Here is a 7,319-nt window from a genome sequence, read left to right on the forward strand (position 1 = left end):
CCGACGCCTTTCCTTCTCCCCGCCACGCCGCTGGGACTGTCCTCACCTGCGGGTGCGGCCCGACGCCCCTGCCGACCACCCCGCCAACCTCGGCTTCGACGCCGTGGGGTTCCTGAGCCCCTGCGTGTGTGGAGCAGATGCGGGGTGCTTCCTAGATGCGAGTGCCGTCGGGGCGCGTGGAATGCAGAGGCAGCGCCCGGGGTGTGTGTGGGGGGACTCGGGCTGGAGCTGGGGTCGCCGCGGGGCCGTGCCAGTCGGAACGCCTAGCGAGGGGGGCTGGGTGGGTCGGGAGGAGGCTGGCGCGCGCCGCACGCAGCTGGCTTTGGTTATGCGTGATACCCTGGGCAAGCTAGACACGTCCCTCCTCCCCGGAGAAGAGGGAGCAAACGCTGTTAGCACGTGGTAAACTACTCCCACGAGGCGATTTATCCAGGATTGCTTTGGAAAAAGTGTGTTAAAAGTTGCATCCTTATTCCTGGGAAACTTTCTTCTGGCAGGTGCGGTCCACCTACGACGTTCTCGCCAAATGTGGTCCTCTTTCACCTACTGCGTTTACAGTATTATTTGTATCTAACCGGGAGGAGTTTGGCTTCACTGTTTCTATGGCAACGGTCATCAGTAATCCAATTTCCGAGTGTTGTGGCTGAAAAACCAGTGACTGTAATTCTGAAAAGTGCGCTTTTACAATGCAGTGCTCGATTCTAAACCTTTGTCTTCGTCGCTCAAGTTTTCCTCCCAATTGAAGGTGGTAAGAAAAGTTTGCACGCGCTCTTTTACACAACTTTGTTAACATTTAAATGGGAACCTTGGTCCTTTTGACCCAAAGACTTGAATCAGTGGCTTTTCAACAGTTAAAAACATTGTATGTGTCCAAATGCTCTAAACAGCCAACCGCTAACCATTTTACAAGAATGAAAAAGAAAGTAGACGCTGAATAGTTTTTCTTTTAAAGGAGTTTCTTGGGTTAAGTGGTAAATTGAGTTCTTCTGGGTACCTCTTAATCTTAGGTGGCCAGACTGGATATTATTTGTGAATCCGCTAGAGTTCGTCTCGGAAATCCACAAGGGCAGTTCTACTGTGTCTTGTGGGGCCCTGTGAGTCTGCATAGATTTGATGGTGGTACGTTTGGACTTTGGTCTTTGTCTCTTGAATGAATTTTCTCTCCTAACAGAACGTTAGCACCCTGAGGGCGAGTCCAGTGTCCTTTTAAAAACTTTCTTACTCCTTTGTGTTTTCAGTAACTTGCCCAATCCCTAAGGTGCTCACAAGATGCCTCGCTTTAATAACACCTTCACTGATATGTAACTTACGTACTAGACAATGCATTTACTTGAAGTACACAATCTAGTGGGCTCTAAGATATGCACAGAATTGTGTGTCTGTCTGCCCCCACCATCATGTCTATCACCCCAGGAAGAAACCTTGAGCCCACTGGCAGTCTTCCTTACTGCCCCACCAGCTAACTTGGCACCCCTCCCCCCTGGGAATTGCCAGTGTACTCTGTCCTCGTTATGTTGCTGTTAGATGCTAGAGTGGCCACAAAGTGTCGCCTGGCCCTGCGCATCCTCACCCTGGAGTCGTGGCTGTGACAGTCCTGCCAGTCCATCTCATGGAGGGCTTCCTCTCCCCACCAGAATGGCCTTTGCCAGCCTTTGGTGGTTGCTGATGATGAAGTGCATGCTGTTCTGACAGATTTGCCTGGTGTGCACTTCTCATGTAAGTAGGGTCCCCTATGACCTGTGTCTGGCTGTTTTTAATTTGCATGCTGTTTTCAAGGCACATCCATGTGCACATATCTTTCACTCCATTTTACGGCGCAGTACTCCTTCCCGGTGTTTACTTACGTACTGCATCTTACCTATCCATCAGTTGACCTTCGGGTTGTATCCTCCTTGAGACTATGATGAGTAATACCTACTGCTATGAACGTTTCACCTACAAGTTTTTGGGTGGATATTTGCTTTCTCTCTCCACACCCCCCACCCCAGGGGTGGAATTATGGGGGAGAACCACCTCCTTTTCAAGGAATGAATGTACGAAGTAGGAGAGAGGGTAGTTTGAGGGATGCGTTTCTCAGGCCCTAGGACTCCAGTGTCCAGAATTCTGTGTGGCTGTGCTGTGGGTCAGCATATGTTGTTTCGGGAAGCGGTTATGATCATCCCTCTGTTAGTTCACCTGGCCCAGGTAGTAAGATTCCGTTCCTTTCTGAGAAGGCTCATTTTCTACCCAGCACGGTGCCAATGACAATGAATCCTGGTCACAAGCACCCATAACTGAATTCTATCTTGTCTTAGCCCCCTCCGCCCACCTGCTCCCACCCAGAACCATCAGGAAGAGGTCCTTTGGTGGGTGTTGCAGAAGATGGGTAGGAGAGCCATTTAAATAATTTACTCTTCTACATGACGTTCCCTCGGACCCTTCTCGTTTTGATAGCCTGGATGAGATTTTACTATAGTTTCTGCAGCAAGTGTCTCCTGCACTCCGATTCCCTTTCTTATCCGCCTAGACTCAGTCTGCTGTCAGGATGTGTTTCCAGAGACGGACTATAGGGTAGTTGAATGAAGCAGCTCTCTCTTGCGTCCTCACTTCTAAAATAACAAAGAAAAGGCGTGACAGGTGCAGCCTATCCGCTGCCCATACTGCGTCTGCGTCCTGCACAAAGACAAGGCCACAAAGAAGTCTGTAAAGAAACGTAGTGGTGGCCACAGACCTCAGAGCCATGCCCGAAAAAAGTGTCCTGGAGGCAGGCATGCTTCCCAAGCTCTACTTTATTTATTGTGTGTGTTGTGCCATTCCCAGCAAGGTGGTCAGGAACTGGTCATGTGTGGAGCCCGGGTGAACCTAACACCCCTCCCCCTCACCTTGCTTTAGCCCTGCAGGTGCTGCCCCTCGACCTCCTCCAAAGCCTATGCAAAGATTAGAAGCTGAAGAAAAGCATACCTGAAAGGAACTAACATGGAAAAAAAGAATGAAGCAGACACTGAGGGAACAGAATGTAGCACCTGGGACGATTAGGGTCTGAGAACAAACTACTAGGGCCCTTCAAAATGTCTGTGGGCAAATGGAACTAAACGATGATGGGGTTTTTTTCACAAACTTCTTGAGGCCCCAAATCTCTTAATGAATGTTCACTAGTTTATTTCTTTCGATTCTAATATCCATCACAATGGCTACAACAGAAACTCACAGACAAAATTCATGATGAAGAGTTTGCTAAGGAAGTTAACAAGTTGTAATGCCGAAAGGGTAGTTGTTTTGTAGGACGTGTTAAATAAAGTTTCAGGTCTTGGCTTAGTGGGGGTCCAATGAAAGGGGACACAGAACCACCATATATTAAGTTTCTCCATCCTCCCTTTGCATTAATATGACAGATATTAATCGGATTGGCAAGGATCTGCCCGTGTAAGGAATGTTACAGGAAAATTTCCCTTAACACCAACCCGCCATGCTCAATGTAAACAGAGCTCAATAAATCTTTACAAAGCAACAACACCTGGATTGTAGCTATAAAGTGGATTGTACCAGCATAAACGACTCATCTCAACAGTCCCTTAAATTCTATGCCATTGGAGAAATTACTGATGCCATCAATGCAATCCCCTTATACCACTGGGGGAGGGGGCGGCACGGCGGGGCCGGGGGCCGGGGGCCGGGACGACGGGGCAGGGGATTGAAAATGTTTTTCATTTTTGTTTGAATGATTCTTGTTCTTGTTGGTGTGTGTTTGTCATAATGTGACCACCAAAGTAAACCAGAGACGCTCACAACCTGTGGCAAGCAGATGGATTCTGGGTCCTCACTTAATTTTAGTCCCGAGAACAGTTACTTCTGCCAACATGCCCCTGATTCTTATTCCCCTTTATGAAGAGATCACTGAAGATAGAGGTGCCACAGCAAATTGTGAACAGCACAGATGGTGCCCGGCTATCAATTGGACTGGTGTCTGGGGTCTTAAAGGCTTATATTCAGACAAGCAGCCATCTAAGTGAGGTGTCACCTAAGTCCAGATCGAAGAAGCACCCCAGCTTGTGTGATCCAAAGAGGACCATAACAAAATCCAAATGTGATGAAGGGAAAGCACCAGAGCTTAAATTGTGAACACTCAGTGTGTAGACGGGTCTGGAGGACAGCGGAGCCCAAAATCCACCTGCAGAGCATCTAGGCAGACTAAGCCACTGGCAGATCCCCTCTGGCCACAGGAGAGGGACTCAAATAACTCTACTATCTGACAGCGATGATTGTAAACTTGATTGTGGTAGATCTGTATAATATGATATTTTGGTCAATTGACCTCCTATTTGACCCAACTTGGATTTGTTCTAGGCTTAAATATTGTTCTATGACAAAAATTTCTTCTATGGTTTTTAAAAATATTGCTGGTGGTCTTTTCTTTCCTGCTCTTTATTTTTATCTTGCTATTATTATTATTTTGGTTTCATTTTGTTTTTGTTTTTGTTTTTTATTGTTTGTTAGGTTTCCCAGTTTATGAAGCACAGAAGGAGTGGATGCACAGAGACACTAACTGATGCAGTGATTTATCGGTTTATCAGGGTTGGGGAAGTGGGGGGTGGGGGTGGGGAGATGTAGGGGAACTGGGAAGCAAACATGAATGCATGCATGTGAAAGGGGGGAGGAGCACTAGAACTGATTGTGATGATGTATATACAACTCTTTAAAAAGCGACTTATCCCTGGAAATGTAGACTATATGGATTTTATATCAAGAAAACTACTGAAAAAAGAAACCAACGTTGACCACTAGTTACCATGGGTAAAGGAGGAAGAGATTTTGCTTTGAGGGAGCATTGAGTTTATGTTAGTGGTGTGAAGTGATTTGGAGAGGGATCTCAATGGGTGTACAACATGAGCGTAATCAATGTCACCGAATTATACATGTAGAAGTTGTTGAATTGGAGAATATTTTGTTGTGTATATTTGTGCCACAATTAAAAAAATAAGTACACTTATAAACAGTGAGTACAAGGAAGAAGAAATTATTCTAAAATTGTGGTAATGATTGTACAACTCTTCTTGATATGATTGAACTATTGAATTGTATGTTATGTGGATGAATTGCCAATAAAACTGTTAAAAAACCCCACAAAAACCAGTTTCAGGTCTGCTAGTAAATGCCCCAAGGGGCATCCTGCTGTGCTGTAAACTTCAACCCGAAGTCCTTCCTCTTAAACTCATTGGATCAGCAAATCCGGCACACTGACCGGAGTGCTCGGAGACACCCACTCCAGTAAGCCTCAGCCCCAGGCACTCAGGCCCATTTTGTGTGTCGACAGGCCCAACTTGCCCCATTAAGTGCCCAGAGGCACCTGACTCCCCAAGCCAGCCTCCAGCACAGCCGCACTCAGCGTTACTTGCTCTGTGGGCCAGGAAGTCCTTCACTCTGTTCTGTGCTCTGGCTCCGGGTTTGGCTGCTGCTCCTCTGATGGCTTCACTGCCCTCTGGATCCAGGGGGTTCACTGCGCAGGGATCTCGGGTCTAGAGGATGTGCCCATTACTGGCTCTTGCTGGTAAGGAGGTCCCTCTTCCTGGTTCTCAAAAAACTCATGTTATACCCAGCAGGATGCCCCTGCAGATAAGGCCTGTTGGAAATGACAGGTGAATCTTATCAATATCCTCCCCCACCACCTTACCAGCCTCATGCAGGGAGAGGCCTTTTGGTGGGAGCTGGAGACTTGAAAAGCCACATTCAATCATTCACTCCCTGCAAGGCCCCTCATTGGCTACATATTCACTCCTTCACTCTCTTGAAAAGCATCTTGAATGTGCGGTTTGTATGCTTCCTTGTACAATAGTAGGTTTCCTCTGCTGAAATTGCTTGCGTCCTCTGCCTGTTTTGCTGTGTGACTTATTCTTTACCTGGATGCATTTCTTCATTAGATGTTTACACACCACTTTGGGTCGTGCTCTGTCTTAGAGGGCAGGCTGACTGGACTGCAGTGAGCAAGGAAGACAAGCTGTCCTCTGTTACGGAATCATTCAGTCCTCATTTATGAAAGCTAACTGTCAAGACTGATGCTCAGTTACACTGTTGCTTGACATTTTCAGATACACAATGCTCAGTTACTCTGATACTTACAAGCTGTTGCATGGTGTGGAGACCTGGTGTGTAGGGGGTTACATGTAGTTCAAAACCACCAGCTGATCCAACGGGAAAAGCAGAATCTTTCCACTTCCATAAAGACTTCCGGTCTCGAAACCTATTCCCGTAAAAGCCGTCCAGACTCGGAGACCCACAGGGATACTTCTACTCGGTCCTGCAGGATCACTGTGGGGCAAAACCGATTCCAAGGCCAATTGTGTGTGAGGAATCTGAACACTTACGATCTTGCTGCGTTTGAATTTGTATTTATGATATGTCCAGGAGTGCATCAAACGAGCTCATGGAACTGTACCATTGTCTTTTGATCCCACTTTTCCCCATGAACAGTTTGAAGCCCCACCTCATACTATTGCAGGTGAATATGCAGCTGCTTCAAGTAATTCATGGAAAAATGGAATAAAAAATAGAATTTCCCCAGGAACATTTTGAAGGTCCTTCATATTAAATAATCTGAGCGAAATAATTTGTCATCTGAGCCCGATTGCCGATGACTTAAAAAAAAAATACCACCTCTGTCCAGTTCCAGGTAATAATTTGGTGTTTCTGCTTTTTAACTGTAAGATCTCAAACTCAGAGGCTCCCTCACTACCCAGTTCCTCTGGGGTTTCTTCCGCATCTCATCCCTTCTTTGTGCACTGTGACAGCCAGGAGTCATTCAGCCCCCTCAGGATTCCGAGTGCCCAAGTTCATCAGGGCAGCCCGCCTTCCTAAATCAGTTTTGGGCACCCACTTCTGTCCTCTTAGACCTTCATCCCAGCCCAAGCCACCATCACACCACTGCTGACCTGGGATCCTTTTACCCTCCTCCATCCTGTCATCTGGAGCACCTTCAGAAGTCAGACAAGCACCCTCCCTGCCATCAGGTCTGCTGGAATTCCTGTGAGCTCCCTCCCAGCACTCTCCAAGCCTCTCCTTTTCTGCTCTGCCTGCTGCTGCCCCTTCATTTCCTGCATCTGGCTGACCTTCTGGAATGCACGACCTTCTGCCAGGCTAGCTTTGCTTTCTCATTTCCTCTTGTCTGTACATCTTGCATAGAATCTCTGGTGGCAGAGTGGGCTGCTCATTGGTTTGCTACCCCAAAGGTCAGCAGTTTGAAACCACCCCCCACTCTTCCGGAGAAAGATAAGCTTCCTATTCCTGTAAAGAGTTATAGTTTCTGAAACCCTCGGGGGCAGTTCTAAGCTGTCCCATAGGGTGTCTAT

General features: G+C 47.2%; 1 long non-coding RNA gene across 1 annotated transcript; it reads left to right on the forward strand.

The window, feature by feature from the left end:
* Positions 1-128: 128 nt before the first annotated feature.
* Positions 129-4,557, forward strand: LOC123521583. Its single transcript, XR_006679997.1, has 3 exons — positions 129-201; positions 498-673; positions 4,474-4,557. It is a non-coding gene; the product is annotated as an uncharacterized LOC123521583 (long non-coding RNA).
* The last annotated feature ends 2,762 nt before the right edge of the window (positions 4,558-7,319 follow it).

Source organism: Echinops telfairi, unplaced genomic scaffold (assembly GCF_000313985.2).
Source record: "Echinops telfairi isolate 266 unplaced genomic scaffold, ASM31398v2 ScPeMD7_25;HRSCAF=90, whole genome shotgun sequence".
Classification (NCBI taxonomy): Eukaryota; Metazoa; Chordata; class Mammalia; order Afrosoricida; family Tenrecidae; genus Echinops; species Echinops telfairi.